The sequence below is a fragment of the Schistocerca serialis genome, chromosome 12, assembly GCF_023864345.2.
Source record: "Schistocerca serialis cubense isolate TAMUIC-IGC-003099 chromosome 12, iqSchSeri2.2, whole genome shotgun sequence".
Lineage (NCBI taxonomy): Eukaryota > Metazoa > Arthropoda > Insecta > Orthoptera > Acrididae > Schistocerca > Schistocerca serialis.
In genome coordinates, this window is record NC_064649.1 from 145,164,285 (window position 1) to 145,185,313 (window position 21,029).

The window sequence follows — 21,029 nt, forward strand, 5'->3', positions numbered from 1 at the left end:
TTTGAGGGTGCGGCTCTCATCAACACGTGGCAAGACTCTCGATCAATTTCTTCTGCTGCATCGGCTGCCACACAGTGCACAACTTCTTTGATGGAACTGTCAAAATCCGTCAGCGGCAGTGAAGCAGGTGTAGGAGCAAAATTAAGACCTCTTACTGACAGTCCTAGTTGCGTCATCCATAGATTTCCCCGTGAAGTTCGTAACAGATTGTCAAATAGGAACTTCCTGCTTGCACCTGTGTCGAAAGAGTCAATCTTTGCACCCTGTCTTGTCTTAGCTTTGTCACGGATACATTTTGCTTTGGCCCATGTCGCACCATTCACACAGTCCAAAGATAACAAGAAGAGTCTTGCTGCCACTTCTAAATGCAAATAATGTATATACCTTTGGACACAAAATCCAATTCATGTTGACTAAAACAAATCCTTTCTCTCATCAGTGCCATGTTCGCCTTGCGTTTGATGTTATTTGCAGCAGTGTATTACGAAAATGCAATGCAAGGGCATTATTCTAAAGTTTGCCAAAACTGGCATTTTATTATACCACTGCTGAAAAAAACATCAAATGCAAGGCGAAAATGGCACTGGTGAGAGGAAGGATTCGTTTTAGTTGATCTGAATTGGAGTATGTGTTGTAAGATTATTTTCAGTTAGAATTGGGAGCAAGAGTATCATCGTTTTCTTTGGACTAGCTGGATGATGTTTCATGGGCCAAAGCAAACTGGATCCACAACAAGGCTACAATGATGTAGAGTGCAAAAACTGACTCTTTTTACGCAGGTGCCACAGGAAGTTCCTATTCGACAATCTGTTATCAACTTCATGGGGAAGTTTATAGATGACACGACTATGTTTTGGAAAGAGGTTCTAATTTTGTCCCTACACCTCTTTCACTGCGGCTAGTGTACTCTCACAGTTCCACCGAAGAAGCTGTCCACTGCCTACCAGCAGACGCAGCAGAGGAAATTCATTGAGAGTCTTGCTGTGTGTTGACAAGAACTGCACCACCAAAGAGTAACATCTCGCCTATGGAAAGAGCAGCCCTCTGTAACTTATGAGCAGATGTGGATATGGTAGTTTCCAAATTGGATGAAGGTAATGTTACTATTCTCATGCCATGGGAAGGCTATATCAATAAGATCAACGTTTTATTGATCAATAAGGATCCTACCAATTGAGTGATGCAAAAAAACAGCTGAACTTCTATGTAACAGTTCTATACCAATGGAGGTCATGAAGCAACTCAGACCAAATAATTCAGTTCCACCTAGACTGATGGACTGCACAAGGCCCACAAAGATGGTGGGCCTCTACATCCTATTTGGTGTCTTTAATGAAATGCATTGTAGATAGGGGTCCACATCATATAAGAAATTCTAGTGATCTTAATAGCAGACTTCAGTCACTTAAGCGGGAAAGCAGTGACTTGTCGATCAGTTTCTGTGTCATTTTGCTTTTTCACAAATGTGTGTCTGGTGGACTCAAACATGTCATTGGCAAAATATTTGGGGCTGACGTTACAGCTTAGCTCGAGCACGCTGTCTCCTCGACATACTTTTTATCTGACACCTACCTTTTTGAACAATGTGATGGTGTCACCATGGGTAGCCCTTTGTCTCCCCTAGTGGCCAATCTTTTTATGAAAGATTTTGAGGAGCGAGGACTCGCTTCAACTATTTTAAAACCAACAGTATTTTGGCGGTACGATGATAATACTTTTATAGTCTGGCCTCATGGTTTGGACAGTCTCCAAGAGTTTCTATAACATTTGAACTCTGTACACGTAAACATAAAATTTACTATGGAGATCAAGAAAGGTTGTTGCTCGCAGTTTTTAGACGTCTTGGCACAATGGAAGAGCAAGTTAATAGTTGCCACATCCAGCACAAACAATGGGCATTCTGAAGACCTTAATCCACCGAGCTCATACCAGCTCAGATGCCGATGATCTGCAAACAGAACAGGAGCACCTGCAAACTGTGTTCCAGAACAATGGATATTTATCCCAGCAAGTACAGAGTGCTACAGATGTACAAACAACAAGACAAACAAGAGGATGAGGCCTTCAAAATGACTGCTTCTTTACCACATATTGGAAATATTTCAGCCAAAATAGGCAGAATATTAAGAAGACATAAAGTTAAAGCAGTTTGTCATCCTCCAACTAAATTTCAGCACTACTGGAATCTGTTAAAGACAGCTTAGAGTTGTGCAAGGCAGGTGTTTATAGAATTCTGTGGGAATGTGGCAAATCTTATATAGGACAAACGCACGCCCAGTGCAGAACACACTGCAGAACGTCAGCGGCATACTCACCTCCTCCAAGCCAAAAAGTCCACTATTGGTGAACATTGTATTTGCACTGTTCAGTTGATGAAATACAAACAAGCAAAAATTGTGGCCCATACATCAAACTTTTGGAGCCTCATCATCAATGAAACAGTGGAAATATGACTGTCTGAGTCCCTTATTAATCAAGATGGTGGTTTCTACTTAAATTCTGCATGGAATCCCACCGTAGAAAAGAAACTTAGTGCTGTGCATAGCTGGCATTGTTTGCCAATCAAAGACAATCTATCTGATATTGATGAAGCCAGCTTTCAATATGGAGGGTATGGGGCGCAGCGCACACACCTCACGTGTCGGTGGGGTCTTAAATATGTGAGCTCAGTGCCTTTCCTGTCAGTATTCACCTAAAGGTGGTCAGAAGACACTCTGCCGAAATATTGTGCCAACAAGTTGCAGACATCTGGCAGTTTGCCCAAAATTTTATGGAACCATCTGTACACCACGAAAGTGCAAAATTGAAAGTAATTGAAGTCAAAGAGGGAAGATGTCATTTACCAAACCCTAATTTGACTAATTCTTGAGTACTGATTGTACTATTTTGAAGTAGCATTGTAGAAAGAGATAAGAAAAGTTAGAGAAGAGGTTTGAGATACGTTGTGAGGCTTTTGGTCAGCACAATAATCTCACTCTACTAACAGTAGTGTTTTAAGCTCTAAGTAGGGCAGATACGCTTTCTCTAAAGTTCCAAGAACTCAGTTTCTGAAGTGAGTCTTAAAACATACTGTATTCGCTAACAAACATCTCACATACTGACTGTTATGGTAAAATCAGGAAAATTAAAGTTTAATTGGAGCTGTACAAATAATCATTATTCCCATTTCTTATGTGTAAATATAATAAGAGGGGCAAAATTTGTATCGTACTCTTTGTTTGCTCCATTACAGACATACAATGAGTTGCAGAATAGAGATGTAGAGTTAGGCAGCTCTTAATTGAGTAAGAGTACTCTGTGCAGAGAAATGCATAGAAAGGTAGAATGTGATGTCGATCCACAAATCTCTCTTGGACTAACTACATGAAGTGCTGAAGTCATTTTACTCTCATTTAGCAAGAGTTGGTCTTTACTTTTCATCCAGTCAGTCTTATTTCAGTTTTTCGTTATTTCCTTTGATTACTCTGTTTTCCTCCAACTAAAGAAATGCTTTGCCTCTAATGATGATATTACTATCAGTGCTGGTGTAAACTTAACAAGCCCCCCCCCCTCCCCCCCCCTCTGTCTCTCTCTCTCTCTCTCTCTCTCTCTCTCTCTCTCTCTCTCTATCATTTTCATGAGATTGCAGGTAGGAGGAGAGGAAACTCCAGTCTGTAACAGAGCAGTTATGGTTGACTGTGAAAGACCAAACTCTGTTTTGCACATTTTAGCCTTCATGCAGAGCATCTGCGAAATTAAGACTGATTTATAAATTCGACTAACGCTCAGTTCTTTCATGTAATAGAATCTATAATTACCATGTAACTTTGTGGATGGGTACCACGGTGTTTGATGGGATGTATGAAAATGAAAACAGTAACCAAAAGCTACAAGGGTGTCTTGAAAAGTAATGTCCTGAATTTTTATAATTTTCTCAATTTTGGTTGATGTATTACATGTCATGCATATTACTTGATTGACTTTCGCACTTTTGCACTTCACTGACACAATTTGCAACCCTCTGCTACTAGACGGCTCCAAACTGTAGTGTGTAACATGGTGATGTGTAATGTAACTATGTCGGCGTGTGAGAAACAATTTGCTGTAATCAAGTTTTTAATTGCAGAAAAATTTGCATTTTAGGTGTGAGAGTGTGAGTTCCTTAACAACTCTGAGACAGGTGATGGAAGCTAGGTTCACCATTTTGGCAACAAAAACAAGTGTGTGTCACTGGAGGCTGCCACAAATGATCACTGATGCCAAAAAAGTTCAAGACCATGCCATGAGCAGGCAAAGTCATGTTCTCAGAGTTCTGGGTTTTGTGTGGTGCATTTAGAATTCATGCCTACAGGCACTGCCATAAACTCAGCAAGATACTGTGAGAGACTCAGTAAACTGAAAGCACGAATTCAAAGAGTTCATCCACAAGTTGAGCACCCTCTGCTTCAGAATGTCAATGCCAGACCACACACAAATGCTGTGACGGTGCTGCCCGTGTGCACACGCGCACGTACACACACACAAACATACGTACGTACGTACCTACCTACCTACCTCTGTGCTCCTACATAGTGTCAGCTGCATGCACAATTCCAGGCTTGCAGTGCAGCAAATGGGCTAGGGTGGTGTGCGAGTTGTGTTGCGTGGCGTAGGTAGGAGGAGAGAGAGGCGAGAGGCAGGAAGAGCAGTTGGGGCCGGGTGGCAAGCAGCTCACATAGAGGAGATGGTTTGCTGGCTAGGAATGAGGGAGGGAGGGGTGGCAGATGCAAGGGCTACCCACGTGATACCCAGATATTGGACCCATTGGGGACACTGCACGATGCTGGTGATGTGGAAACATGAGTCAAGAGGGGATAATAGGATAGAGGAAGGAGAAACTGTTGTGTCAGTGGATCACTGGAGAGTGAGGCCAGGAGGATATGGGAGCAAAGGTGTGTTACAACAACAACAACTCCCATCAGCATGGGTCAGATAAGTTGGTGGTGGAGGGAAGCCCCAGATGGTCCCACTTCTGAAGCAGCCATTGAAGTAGAGCATGTTATGCTCAGCTGCAGGTTGTGCCACCAGTTGGTCAACTGTGTTCATGGCAAAAGTTTGGTGGTGCCTTTTAATCCTGGCGGACAGCTGGTTGGCTGTCATGCTGACATAAAAAGCTGTGCAGTGATTGCTTCAGAGTTGGTATATGAGAAGTCTGCTTTCACAGGTAGGTAGCCCTGCCTGTGGTGGGATAGGGTAAGCCTGTGATAGGACTGGAGTAGGGAGTGCTGGGTTAGTGGATTGGGCAGTTCTTGCACCTGGCTCTTCCACAGGCATGTTATCCCTCTTTTGCCCTTGGGGTGGGAAACTGCCCCTAAAGGCAGAAGAATCAGCAATGATCAATGGCATGAGGACATCAAAGGCAATGGAAACTACTGCATTAAAGACACACAACATATATCCACAGGACGTTTGGCCTGTAATTGAAAAAGTGTCACGATGATCTCTCCATTGGCAAAAGATTCCAGAATAGCCCACATTCGGATCTCCGGAAGGGGCTACCAAGCAGGAGGTGACCAAGAGAAAAGATTGGATAATCAACAAAATGATGATGCTCAACGAGTTGGGGCATGGAATGTCAGAAGCTTGAATGTGGTACGGAAGCTAAAAGTGTGAAAAGGGAAGCACAAATGCTCAATCTAGATATAGTAGGGGGTCAGTGAAGTGAAATGGAAAGAAGGCAAGGATTTCTGGTCAGATGAGTATAGGGTACTATCAACAGCAGCAGAAAATGGTATAACAGAAGTAGGATTCATTATGAATGGGAAGGTAGGGCAGAGAGTGTCTTACTGTGAGCAGTTCAATGAGAGGGTTATTGTTATCCATTGACAGCAAACCTATGCTGACAACGATAATTCAGGTATATATGCTGACTTTGCAAGACAAAGATGAGGAGATGGATAAAGTATATGATGACATTGGAAGAGTAATACAGTACATAAAGGGAGATGAAAATGTAATAGTCACAGGGGGCTGGAATGCAGTAGAGGGGAGGAATAGAAGAAAAGGTTACAGGAGAAAATGGGAATGGGGCAAGGAATGAGAGAGGAGAAAGACTAATTGAGTTTTGTAATAAATTTCAGCTGTTGCTGTTGTGGTCTTCAGTCCTGAGACTGGTTTGATGCAGCTCTCCGTGCTACTCTATCCTGTGCAAACTTCTTCATCTCCCAGTACCTACTGCAACCTACATCCTTCTGAATCTGCTTAGTGTATTCATCTCTTGGTCTCCCTCTACGATGTTTACCCTCCATGCTGCCCTCCAATACTAAACTGGTGATCCCTTCATGCCTCAGAACATGTCCTACCAACCAGTCCCTTCTTCTTGTCAAGTTGTGCCACAAACTCCTCTTCTCCCCAATTCTATTCAATACCTCCTCATTAGTTGTGTGACCTACCCATCTAATCTTCAGCATTCTTCTGTAGCACCACATTTCAAAAGCTTCTATTCTCTTCTTGTCCAAACTATTTATCGTCCACGTTTCACTTCCAGACATGGCTACACTCCATACAAATAATTTCAGAAACGACTTCCTGACACTTAAATCTATACTCGATGTTAACAAATTTCTCTTCTTCAGAAACGCTTTCCTTGCCATTGCCACTCTACATTTTATATCCTCTCTAATTCGACCATCATCAGTTATTTTGCTCCCAAAATAGCAAAACTCCCTCACTACTTTAAGTGTCTCATTTCCTAATCTAATTCCCTCAGCAGCACCCGACTTAATTCGACTACATTCCATTATCCTCGTATTGCTTTTGTTGATGTTCATCTTATATTCTCCTTTCAAGACACTATCCATTCCGTTCAACTGCTCTTCCAAGTCCTTTGCTGTCTCTGACAGAATTACAATGTCATCGGCGAACCTCAAAATTTTTATTTCTTCTCCATGGATTTTAATACCTACTCCGAATTTTTCTTTTGTTTCCTTTACTGCTTGCTCAGTATACAGATTGAACAACATCAGGGAGAGGCTACAACCCTGTCTCACTCCCTTCCCAACCACTGCTTCCCATTCATGTCCCTCGACTCTTATAACTGCCATCTGGTTTCTGTACAAATTGTAAATAGCTTTTCGCTACCTGTATTTTACCCCTGCCACCTTCAGAATTTGAAAGAGAGTATTCCAGTCAACATTGTCAAAAGCTTTCTCTAAGTCTACAAATGCTAGGAACATAGGTTTGCCTTTCCTTAATCTAGCTTCTAAGATAACTCATAGGGTCAGTATTGCCTCACGTGTTCCAATATTTCTACGGAATCCAAACTGATCTTCCCCGAGGTCGGCTTCTACTAGTTTTTCCATTCGTCTGTAAAGAATTCGTGTTAGTATTTGGAAACCGTGACTTATTAAACTGATAGTTTGGTAATTTTCACATCTGTCAACACCTGCTTTCTTTGGGATTGGAATTATTATATTCTTCTTGAAGTCTGAGGGTATTTCGCCTATCTCATACATCTTGCTCACCAGATGGTAGAGTTTTGTCAGGACTGGCTCTCCCAAGGCTATCAGTAGTTCTAATGGAATGTTGTCTACTCCCGGAGCTTTGTTGGGACACAGGTCTTTCAGTGCTCTGTCAAACTCTTCACACAGTATCATATCTCCCATTTCATCTTCATCTACATGCTCTTCCATTTCCATAATATTGTCCTCAAGAACATCGCCCCTATATAGACCCTCTATATACTCCTTCCACCTTTCTGCTTTCCCCTCTTTGCTTAGAACTGGGTTTCCATCTGAGCTCTTGGTATTCATAGAAGTGGTTCTCTTATCTCCAAAGTTCTCTTTAATTTTCCTGTCGGCAGTATCTATCTTACCCCTAGTGAGATAAGCCTCTACATCCTTACATTTGTCCTCTAGCCATCCCTGCTTAGCCATTTTGCACTTCCTGTCAATCTCATTTTTGAGATGTTTGTATTCCTTTTTGCCTGCTTCATTTTCTGCTTTTTTGTGTTTTCTCCTTTCATCAATTAAATTCAGTATCTCTTCTGTTACCCAGGGATTTCTACTAGCCCTCCTCTTTTTACCTACTTGATCCTCTGCTGCCTTCACTATTTCATTCCTCAAAGCTACCCATTCTTCTTCTACTGTATTTCTTTCCCCCATTCTTGTCATTTGTTTCCTTATGCTCTCCCTGAAACTCTGTACAACCTCTGGTTTAGTCAGTTTATCCAGGTCCCATCTCCTTAAATTCCCACCTTTTTGCAGTTTCTTCAGTTCATAACCAATAGATTGTGGTCAGAGTCCACATCTGCCCCTGGAAATGTCTTACAATTTAAAACATGGTTCCTAAATCCCTGTCTTACCATTATATAATCTATTTGAAACCTTCTAGTATCTCCAGGGTTCTTCCATGTATACAACCTTCTTTCATGATTCTTGAACCAAGTTATGCTCTGTGCAAAATTCTACCAGGCGGCTTCCTCTTTCATTTCTTAGTCCCTTTTGCTACTGACGAATTCCAGTCACCCATGACTATTAAATTCTCATCTCCTTTTACTATATGAATAATTTCTTTTATTTCATCATACATTTCTTCAATTTCTTCGTCATCTGCAGAGCTAGTTGGCATATAAATTTGTACTATTGTAGTAGGCGTGGGCTTCGTATCTATCTTGGCCACAATAATGCATTCACTATGCTGTTTGTAGTAGCTTACCCGCATTCCTATTTTCCTATTAATTATTAAACCTACTCCTGCATTACCCCTATTTGATTTTGTGTTTATAACCCTGTAGTCACCTGACCAGAAGTCTTGTTCGTCCTGCCACCAAACTTCACTAATTCCCACTATATCTAACTTTAACCTATCCATTTCCCTTTTTAAATTTTCTAACCTACCTGCCCAATTAAGGGGTCTGACGTTCCACGCTCCGATTCGTAAAACGCCAGTTTTCTTTCTCCTGATAACGACATCCTCTCGAGTAGTCCCCGCCCGCAGATCCGAATGGGGGACTATTTTACCTCTGGAATGTTTTACCCAAGAGGATGCCATCATCATTTAACCCTACAGTAAAGCTGCATGCCCTCAGGAAAAATTACGGCCATAGTTTCCCCTTGCTTTCAGCCGTTCGCAGTATCAGCACAGCAAGGCCGTTTTGGTTAGTGTTACCATGCCAGATTAGTCAATCATCCAGACTGTTGCCCCTGCAACTACTGAAAAGGCTGCTGCCCCTCTTCAGGAACGTTTGTCTGGCCTCTCAACAGATACCCCTCCGTTGTGGTTGCACCTACGGTACAGCTATCTGTATCGCTGAGGCACGCAAGCCTCCCCACCAACGGCAAGGTCCATGGTTCATGGGGGTAGGCTATTAATAGCAGATACTCTGTTCAAGAATCACAAGAGGAGGAGGAGGTATACTTGGAAAAGACCGGATGATACGGGAAGAGTTCAGTTGGATTACGTCACAGTCAGACAGAGATTCCGAAATCAGATTCCAGATTGTAAGGCATACCCAGGAGCACACGTAGACTCACTTCACAATGTGGTAGTGACAGAGAGATTAGTCAGGAAGAATCAATATGAAGAATCAATAGGCAAAGAAATGGGGTACAGAAGTACTAAGGAATGATGAGATATGCTGGAAGTTGTCCAAGGCTGTAGATACAGCAATAAAGAATAGTCCAGTAGTTAAAGAGAAGTGGACATCTCTGAAAAGGACAATCACAAGTGCTGGAAAGAAAAACGTAGGTACAAAGAAGATAATTGTAAAGAAACCATGGGTAACAGAAGAAATACTTCAGCTGACTGATAAAAGAGGGAAGTACAAAAATGTTCACGGAAATTCAGGAATACAGAAATACAAGCCCATGAGGAATGAATTAAGTAGGAGGTGTGGGGTAGCTAAGACAAAATGGTTGCATAAAAAATGTGAAGAAATCGAAAAAGAAATGATAGTCAGAAGAACTGACTCAGCATATAGGAAAGCCAAAACAACCTTCAGTGAAATGAAAAGCAATGGAAAGCAAGGGCAGTAACATTAAGAGTGCGACTGGAATTCTATTTTTAAATGAAGAGGATAGAGCAGATTGGTGGAAAGAGTACATTGAAAGCCTGTATGAGGGGGAAGATTTGTCTGATGTGACAGAAGAAGAAACAGGAGTTGGTTTAGAAGAGATAGGGGATCCAGTATTAGAATCAGAATTTAAGAGAGCTTTGGAGAACTTAGGATCAAATAAGGCAGAAGGTATCAATAATATTCCATCAGAATTCCTAAAATCATTAGGGGATGCGGCAACAAAATGACTATTCACGTTGGTGTGTAGAATGTGCGAGCCTGGCAGTATACAGTCAGACTTCTGGAGAAATGTCATCCACACAATTCCGAAGACTGCAAGAGATGAAAAGTGTGAGAATTATTGCACAATCAACTTAACAGCTCATGCATCCAAGTTACTGATAAGAATAATATCATAAGAATGGAAAAGAAAACTGAGAATATGTTAGATGATGATCAGTTTGGATTTAGGAAAGGTAAAGGCACCAGAGAGGCAATTCTGACATTAAGGTAGACAGTGGAAGCAAGACTAAAGAAAAATCAAGAAACATTCATAGAATTTGTCGACCTAGGAAAAGTGTTGGACAATGTAAAATGGTGCAAGATGTTCGAAATTTTGAGAAAAATAGGGATAAACTATAGCGAGGGTCGGGTAATACACAATATATACAAGAACGAAGCGGGAATAACAAAAGTGGACAACCAAGAACAAAGTGCTCAGATTAAAAAGACAGGGATGTAGTCTTTCATCCCTATTGTTCAATCTGTACATCGAAGAAGCAATGATGGAAATAAAAGAAAGATTCAGGAGTGGAACTAAAATTCAGGGTGAAAGGGTATCAATGAAACAATTCACTGATGAGCTTGCTATCCTGAGTGGAAGTGAAGAAGAATTACGTGATCTACTGAATGGAATGGAGTGGACTGTCTAATGAGTACAGAATATGAATTGAGAGTAAATTCAAGAAAGACAGAAGTAATGAGAAGTAGCAGAAATGAGAACAGCAAGGAACTTAACATCAGAATTGATGGTTACAAAGTAGATGAAGTTAAGAAATTCTGCTACCTAGGCAGCAAAATAACCACCGATGGACGGAGCAAACAGGACATCAAAAGCAGACGGATGAAGAGGAAACTGTTCAGTGGAGGGTGTAGGGGTAGTGGGTTACCAGAGATTGTGGCCAGGAGGGATACAGGAGTGAAGGATGTGCTGCAAGGATACCTTCCATCAGCATAATTCAGGAACGCTGGTGGAGGGAAGGAAGCATATAGCACGGGTTGTGAAGCAACCATTGAAACCGAGCGTGTTATGCAAGCTCCATGTTGTGACACTGGATGTTAAACTTCGTTCTTGGTCATAGTCTGCTAGAGGCCATTCATCCTGATGCACAGTTGATTGGTTCCCATGCTGACATAAAAACCTGTGCAGTGTTTGCAGCAGAGTTGGTACATGACGTGGCTGCTTTCACAGGTGGTCTGGCTTCTGGAGGGATAGGATAAGCCTGTAACAAGACTGGAATAGGAACTGCTGGGTGGGTGTATTGGGCAAGTCTTGCACTTTACGAGGTGTGGGAAGGATTTTGGGTAGGATGTCCCTCATTTCAGGGCATGATGATAAATAATCAAAGCCCTGATAATATAGTTCAGTTCTTCCAGTCAATGGCAATATTGAGTGATGAGATGGTGCTTATTTGTAGCTTGATTCTTGGTGTTGGTGGGAGGATTTGGGGTGTGTGCAAGAATACTGTGGTGTCACCGCCAGACACCACACTTGCTAGGTGGTAGCTTAAATCGGCCGCGGTCCATTTAGTACATGTCGGACCCGCGTGTCGCCACTGTGTGATCGCAGACCGAGCGCCACCACAAGGCAGGTCTCGAGATACGATATAGCACTCGGCCCCCAGTTGTACGACGACATTGCTAGCGACAATACGGACGAAGCTTTCCTCTCATTTGCCGAGAGACAGTTAGAATAGCCTTCTGCTGAGTCCATGGCTACGACCTAGCAAGGCGCCATTAGCCTTACCTAGTTTGAGAGTTATCGTATAAATGGCTCAAGAAGAACGTTGTAAACCAACAAAGATTAAAAGTTAAGTATATTCCAAAGCTACGTATTTTCTTGCTACCATTCAATAGTTATCCTGTTCCAGACTTGACGCCAGTCGGCGTGTGTGTACGCGTGTCTTTCGGCTCCCTTCTCAATGTGGCGTAGCTAGCTTGTTACGCCACAACAAATACGGCACATAAAACCTGTTTGTAGACTAGGTTTGGGGGTAGTGCCTGTCTGGGAAGACCATAGCGAGATCTTCAACCTCCTATGCAGTCTGTTTAAAGGCCCCATTTCATTTCACATCCCGTGTCACTATCACATTCTGCTCCCCACTGGCAGTGGCACCTGTGCATCACACGGTTAGCCTCTGCACCTTCCACCCCTCCCACATTCGCAGCCAGCACAGTGGTTGCCTCCCTGTGAGCTGCTAGCCACCTACCTTCAAACATTCTTCCTGCCATCTGCCTCTCTCCCACTCTACCCATCCAAGTGATGAGAATGGCCAAATTGAAAACAATTGAATCAGTGGGTTGTAGTTTAAGGCGGTGGCCTTGCCACAGTGGATACACCGGTTCCTGTGAGATCACCGAAGTTAAGTGGTGTCGTGCACGGTGGGCACCTGGATAGGTGACCATCCAGGCCGCCATGCACCGTTGCCATTTTTCGGAGTGCACTCAGCCTCGCGATACCAATTGAGGAGCTACTTGACTGAATAGTAGTGGCTTCGGTCAAGAATACCATCATAATGACCGGGAGAGCGGTGTGCTGACCCCACGCCCCTCCTATCCGCATCCTCCTCTGAGGATGACATGGCGGTCAGATGGTCCTGATGGGCCACTTGTGGCCTTAGATGGAGTGGGTTGTAGTTTTAGATACCAGTGGGATTTTTATTCATTCATTTTTTTCACGTGAAACCAGTCTCGGGAAGCAACCAAATGAAAACAGTCAACACTGTCCAGTGGCATGTCGCATGCTACTGACTAAGTCATTTATTATTTTCTTTTCAAGTGAAAACACTTCAGTTTTTTATGTCTATTGAAGCTTGCATTCATTCGGTCATTCAATTGAAAGCACTGCTTAGTGGTTTAACTGACCGACTTATCCACTTATTCTTCTGAGTGAAACCAGTCTGTAATGCTTTCATTAGGTGAAGTAAATAAGAGGCATACAATACAAACTGGGGTGCACATACCCTCAGTTATACATGAAGACAAGCAATAAACACAGTCGTTTCATTATTTACTGAAAGAGTCATTGTTTTTCTCAGTATTTAAAACTGATAAATAGACTACTAGGCATTAAATTGTTCTAGTTGCAGTTAACACATAACTAATAAATGTTCATTGTGAGTACAATACTGAGCAAGCGTAGATGTTCTCTTAGGGGTACGTGGAGAGGAAAGGAACATCGACACATTTTTCCCGCTGTTTGCATGATGTTTTACTGAAAAGTCACAATGTACGCAAAAGAAATGAAAATTTGAAATAGCGCCCTTGTCGTGCACGCTCCTCAGTGGTGTCTGACAGTTGCCAGGGCAAGGGTTGCAGCCGGCGCAAGGAGGTGGCGCGGTGACCAGTCGCCACTGGCGCAGGTCCCGACAGTGGAGCGCTCGCACCGGCTACCGCGTCACCACCTCGTGTGGCTGCGGCCCTGGCCCTGGCAGCCACTGGAGGCGGTTACAGTGACAATGACACCACAGAAAAAGGTGAAAACGTATGTCAGTCTCAAACCCAGAGACTGATTGAAAACATTCGTATAATGGCTGCAACTGATGGAGACTTGTTTCAGTTAATTGTCTCGCGTTGAGTTAAACCACACGAACCCAGTGAATGAGTGAAAACATTCGTGTAGCTGACATGGCCGCAGAGGCTAATTTCATCTAACTAAAAATCACAACTGAACGAAAAAAACAGCTCGTTGGCCAGTCATTGTGTGTCCAGCTGTCACTATGTAGGACCCCAGTTGCATGTGCGTCTGTTTTTGTACTCTAGCTCAAGAAATGATTTACTTCAAATGCTAGCAAGTTTTCCATCTTTTCCTTGTGTGGCTGTCAACAACTCCTCGCTTTCTGCTCTCTAGTTGGTGGTTCCCTTTACTCCTGAAGTATTCACATTTTCTACAAAAACTTTCCTACTATAATTAGAACCTTATTTTCTTTTCCATTTTTCTGTACGTTATTTTCGCAGCAACTTTTTTTATGCAACGATCTGTTAGGCCGATTGTGTGATAGTTCTCATACTTATCTGCCCTTGCCATCTTTGGCACTGTGTAGCTAAAGGTTTTCCAGATCTCTTATGGTATGTCTCCAGATTCCTCATAGATTCTACATATCAGCATAAATAGTCATTTGGCTGCCCCCATCCCTTGCCTCAATGATATTAGAAACTCTGATGGGACGTTATTTGTGTCTTCCATCTAATTTGTTCACAAGTCTTGCAAAGCTCTGTTAAACTCTGGTTTGAATACTGGATCCCCTATGTTTTCCAAATTGCTTCTCATTTTTTCTATCATGAGATCGGACAGTTCCTCATCCTCTCCTCTGTATTTAATGGTGAATTCTTCTTGCACTGTTAATGTTGCTGCACTTGCTTTCAATATCACCAAAGTTTGTTTTGACTTTTGTGTACGCTGAATCATTTATCCCAATGACCATTTCTTTTTCAATGTCTTCACAGTTTTTACAGCAGCCGTTTTGCCATGGCTTCTCTGCACTTCCTAATAATTACATTCTTTGAGGACATAGATTGCTGTATTGCATTTTTAAGAACATTAAATGGAATTATGACAAGGCTAATTCATAGGTAAGGCACATGGCAGTTCACTGGCAAAATACTGCAAAAAAGACTCCAGACAAATCACTTGCATGTACCATCTTAGAATACTGCTGAAATAGGAGTAACAGATGTATTGATCACATATGTGAAAAGATGAAGCAAATTGTTACAGAAATATTCCTGGAAATGTTGGAAACCCTGAATTTGGATATGTTTGATGGTAGATGCAACCACAAACCACAGACCTTGCCGTTGGTGAGGTGGCTTGTGTGTGTGTGTGTGTGTGTCAGATACAGATAGCTGTACCATATTCACAACAATGGTAGGGTATCTGTTGAGGTGCCAGACAAATGTGTGGTTCCTGAAGAGGGGCAGCAGCCTTTTCAGTAGTTGCAGGGGCAACAGTCTGGATGATTGACCGATCTGCCTTTGTAACATCAACCAAAATGTCCTCACTGTGCCGGTTTAGTAAACAGCTGAAAGCAAGGGGAAACTAAGGACGTAATTTTCCCTGAAGCCATGCAGTTCTACTGTGTGGTTAAATGAAGATGGCATCCTCTTGGGTAAAATATTCCGGAGATAAAGAAGTCCCCCATTCGGATCTGTGGGTGGAGACTACTCAGGAGGAAGTCATCATCAAGAGAAACAATGCATTCTAAGGACTGAAGTGTGGAGTGTTAGATGCCTTAATTAGGCAGATAGGTTACAAAATTTACAAAGGGAAATGGATAAGCTGAAGTTATAGTGGGAATTAGGGAACTTTGGTGGCAGGAGGAACAGTATTTCTGGTCTGGTGAATACAGGGTTATAAATATAGAATGAAATATGGGTAATGCAGGAGTAGGTTTAATAATGAACATAAAAATAGTAATATGGATGTGCTACTATGAACAGCATAGTGAATTCGTTATTGTAACCAAGATAGACACAAAGCCAACACCCACCACAGTATTACAAGTTTGCACGCCAACTACCTCCACAGATGATGAAGAGATTGCAGAAATCTGTGATGGGGTAAAAGAAATTATTGACATTGCTAAGGGAGACAAAAATTTGATTGTGATGGGGGACTGGAATTCAATAGCAGAAAAGGAAGAGAAGCAAAAATAGTTGATGAACATGGGCCGGGGGAATGGAAAGAAAGGGAAATCCACCTGGTAGAATTTTGCACAGAGCATAATTTAATCATCATTGACACTCATTTTATAAACCGTGAAATGAGGTTGTATGTGTGGAAGGGATATGGATACACAGGAAGGTTTCAGAATGATTGTATAATGGTCAGAGGTTTTGGAACCAGATTTTAAATGGTAAGGCATTTCCAGAGGCAGATGTGGTCTCTGGCCACAATTTATTGGTATGAACTGTGGATTAAAACTGGAGAAATTGCAAAAAGGTAGGAAATTAAGAAAATGGGTCCTGGATAAGTTGAAAGTACCACAGATTGTTGAGGGTTTCGGAGGGAGCATTAGGCAACAATTGACTAGAACGGTGGAAAGGATTAAAATAGGAGATGAGTCGGTAGCTTTGAGAGATGAAATAGTGAAGGCAGCAGATGATCAAATAGATGAAAAGACAGGCCTAGAAGAAATGATTGGATAACACGAGAGATATTGAATTCAACTTATTAAAAGAGAAAATGTAAAAGTGAAGTAGGTGAAAGGGCATACAAATGACTAAAAAATGAGATTGGTATGAATTGCAAAATTGCTAAGCAGGAATGGCTAGAGGACAAATGTAAAGATTTAAAGCATATATCACTAGGTGCAAGATAGATACCACCTACAGGAAAATTAAAGATGCCTTTGTAGTAAAGAGAAGCAGCTGTATGAAAATGAAGAGGTCATATGGAAAACCAGACTTGTGCAAAGAAGGGAAAGCTGGAAGATGGAGGGAGTATATAGAGGGTCTATACGAGTGAGATGGACTTGAAGGCAATATTGTAGAACTGGAAGAGGATGTAGATGAGGATGAGATGGGAGATATGACACTATGAAAAGAATTTGATAGAGCTGTGAAAGACCTAAGTTGAAGAAAGGCCCTGGGAGCACATGGGATTCCTTCAGGCCTACTGATAGTCTTGGGGGAGTAAGCAATAATAACCTAGGGGAAGTTAAGCTCGGAGTCTGGAGAAATGTAGAAACATGTGATGCATTACTGATCCTACAACATACCGTAAAAGATAGGTTAAGGAAGCGAAAATATAATTTTATAATATTTGTAGACTTACAGAAAACTTTTGACAATGTTGAGTGGAGTACTCTCTTTGAAATTCTGAAGGTGGCAGGGTTAAAATACTGGGAGGAATGGCTATTTACAGCAGACAGCAGCTACAAAGAGGAGAGGGGTGCAAAAGTAAAGCAGTGGTTGAGAAGGGAGTGGACAGAGCCATCCCCGATGTTATTTAACCTGTACACTGAGCAGGTAGTAAAGGAAACCAAAGAAAAATTTGGGGTAGGAATTAAAGTTCAGGAAGAAGAAATAAAAACTTTGAGGTTTGCCATTAACATTATAATTCTGTCAGAGACAGCAAAGGACTTCGAATACCATTTGAACGGAATGACAATGTCTTGAAAGGAGGACATAAGATGAACATTAACAAAATGGAATGTAGTTGAATTAAAGCAGGTGATGCTGAGTGAATTACATTATAAAACAAGACACTTAAAGTAGTAATCACTTTTGTTATTTGGGCAATAATATTAACTGATGATGGCCAAAGTAGAGAGAATATAAAACATAGAATGGCATTGGTGAGAAAAGCATTTCTGAAGAAGAGAAATTTGTCAACATCAATATAGATTTAAGTGTTAGGAAGTATTTTCTGAAGGTATTTGTGTGGAGTGTAGCCATATAGGAAAGTGATTCGTGGTCGATAAGAATTTTAGACAAGATTCGAACAGAAGCTTCTGAAATTTGATGCTACAGAAGAATGCTGAAGATTAGATGAGTAGATCATGTAACTAATGAGTAGATACTGAATAGAATTGGAGAGAAAATAAATTTGTGACACAACCTGACTATAAGAAGGAATCAGTTGATAGGGCAGATACTGAGGCATCAAAGGATCACCAGTAGTGATGGAGGGAAGTGTGTGTGTGTGGGGGGGGGTAAATATAACAGAGGGAGTCCAAGAAATGAATATAATAAGCAGAGTAAGAAGGATGCAGGCCGCAGTAGTTATTCGGAGATGAAGAGCCTTGCACAGGGTAGAGTAGTGTGGAGAGCTGCATCAAACTAGTCTTTGGACTGAAGATCACAACAACATATGCAAAATTTCAAGACTCAGTATTAACTGAAACTGAGTGAGGTGGTGCAGTAATTATTTATTTATTTATGGTGCGGCATATATTAAGGCTTCTCAGATCACAAGAAAAGTTATTATCAAACATTACTAAACTACTAATATCAGGATTTTAGCACAGCCGTACAGCTTGTTATAACACAAATGACAATATTTGTAGGTTAATAAAAAGCATTTCATATATAGTTTATCCCACTTTGGACTCTTGTAGTCACATGCGGGACATGTTGATACAACATGGGCAACTATTTATTGTTACACACCACTGTCACAGAATGGTGATCTTGATTTGCCTCACTTGTGGAGTGTTTCTGCACATCTTTCATGGCCTGTTTGGATGTGATTCAGGGTAATTCAAATTGCCCGAGCCTGGTCAAGTCCAGGGAGCGTCGACTGGATGCAGGGCAATTTCAGATATTGTGCAAGACATTTTTGTTGCCAACAGCATTTGCATTCATCGATGGCAGCGAAGTCATTTTCAGTAAGAATCCTGGCCGTGATAAGAGTGTATTCTTTGATCGTAAATCTCATTTGCTGGATGGGGAATATATTGTTCAACTCTAGAAGTTCAAAGTTATCAATAATCTGTCTTAAGTCTCATGTGTTCTCTGGATGGTGCTAAAGAACAGTTGCTGTGAGGCAACTATCAAGAGACAAGAAGCAGAAGCAGCCAGATAATCTTGAAGATCTCCTGGATAAAATGAATTTGTCACAACATATGGACTCGTGCTATTCTTTTCAGGACACTTTTTCTACCCAGCTCTAAACTTTGTACCTGCTATCAAAATTTGTCAAATCAATATTGGAGGTGCAGTGGTCAGCAACTAGGCTGGCATTCGGGAGAACAATGGTTCACATCCCCAGCTGGCCATCCTGAATTAGATTTTCCATGATTTTCCTCCAGGCAAATGCCAAGCCAGTTCCATTGAAAAGAGCATGGCCGATTTCCTCTCCCACTCCTTGCTAATCTGAACTTGTGCTCCATCTCCAATGACTTCACGGTTGAAAGGACATTGAATTTTAATCTACCTACCTATCTACCATATTAATTGAAAAATCTATGTATGTTCTTCAGCCACTTGCATATTGCTCTCAAATGCTCTGTAAAGACAAGGTTAGACTATTTACAGCAAACTCAGATACATTTAAGTAGTCATTCTTCTCAGGTGCCATAGGGTTTACAATTGGAACGGGAAAAAAACACTAACATGATGTGATATCGTACTAAGTACCTCCTGCCCCATTTAGCATTTGAAACCCAACTTGCAGTTTTCGCACATGACATGTTGAAAGCTTTGGATTGAGGCAGTCAGGTAGATGCAGTATTTGTTGATTTCTGAAAAGCATTCGACTCAGTACCACAGCTATGTTTATTGTCAAAAGTTCAGTCGTACAGGGTATCAGGCAAAATTTGTGATCTGGATTGAGGATCTTGTGGTAGGGAGGACACAGCATGTTATTTTGGATGAAGAGTCATTGTCAGATGTAGAAGTAACTTCCGGTGTGCCGCAGGGAAATGTGTTGGGGCCCTTACTGTTCATGTTATAAATTAATGATCTTGCAGACATTATTAATAGTAACCTCCGACTTTTGGCAGATGATGCTTTATCCACAATGAAGTGCTATCTGAAGGAAGCTTCATAAATATTCAGTCAGATCTTGATAAGATTTCAAAGTGGTGCAAAGATTGACAACTTGCTTTAAATGTTCAGAAACATTAAACTGTGCACTTTACAAAATGAAAAAAAACGTAGTATCCTGTGACTGTAATATCAGTGAGTCACCATTGAAGCAGATGGTAGACCTCGGTTTACTAGTAGTATGCTAGGGTAGCACAGTAAGCCTGCAAAGGAGATTGCTTACAAATGACTAACATGCTAGAATGTTGCTCAGGTGTACATGAATCAAGTAGGATTACCAGAGGATACTGAATGTATACAGAGGAGGGTATCGCTAATAGTCGCAGGTTTGTTTGACCCCCAGGGAGAGTGTTACAGAGATGCTGAAGAAACTGAACTGGCAGGTTCTTGAAGACAGAGCTAAACTTTCCCAAGTCGATCTACTAACAAAGTTTCAAGAACTGGCTTTAAATGATGACTGTAGCAGTATGCTACAACCATGTATTACTCACATAGGGACTGCGAGGACAAGATTAGAATAATTATAGCACGTACAGAGGCATTCAGACAATCATTCTTCCTACCCTCCATACATGAATGGTATGGGAAGAAACCCTAATAACTGGTACAATGGAACGTACTCTCTGCCATGCAGTTTTCAGTGATTTGCAGAGTACGACTGTAGATGTAGATGCAGAAACATCCTAATGGTCAGAAGGTAGCCATAGAAACACCTGTAATATGTCTCTCATGTATTATGTAACAAGTTGATACATCATAATGAACTGTTGTGCATATACAGCAGTCCGTGAATCAAGTAACATACCAAACAAAAGCTGTGTCATGGAGCTGCCAACCAGCATATAAACTAGAATGATAATGCAGCTGAGCTTTCAGACAGTGACTCTGTTCAGAGCTAATGATGTAGCTGTGCATATGTATGTTTGTTATGTATTAATTACATCTGAAGAAGAACAGTGCCCAAAACCTTAGCTATAAACCTGTCAGTTGCCCCTGTACCTGTTATATGTTTAGTGTTTTTTTTTAAGTCCTCTGCATTATAAGTATTCCATCCAGAGCTTTCCAGTATCATATCCAATCAAACAAAACTTATTTAAGAGTAAGAGTAACAAACGACTCACCTAATAGTAGAAGTGTTAAGTCAACAAATGCATGCAAACAATGCTGGGAACTCTATATGGTTTTGTTGGTGAGTTGTTATTTTTACTCCTAAATTATTTATTTTCCACCAAAACTTCCACTGCCAAAC

General features: G+C 41.4%; 1 protein-coding gene across 1 annotated transcript in view; it reads left to right on the plus strand.

The window, feature by feature from the left end:
* LOC126428008 (molybdenum cofactor sulfurase 3) overlaps window positions 1-21,029 on the plus strand; it is a 184,122-nt gene that overhangs the window by 19,366 nt on the left and 143,727 nt on the right. The gene's annotated exons all lie outside the window — the stretch shown is intronic.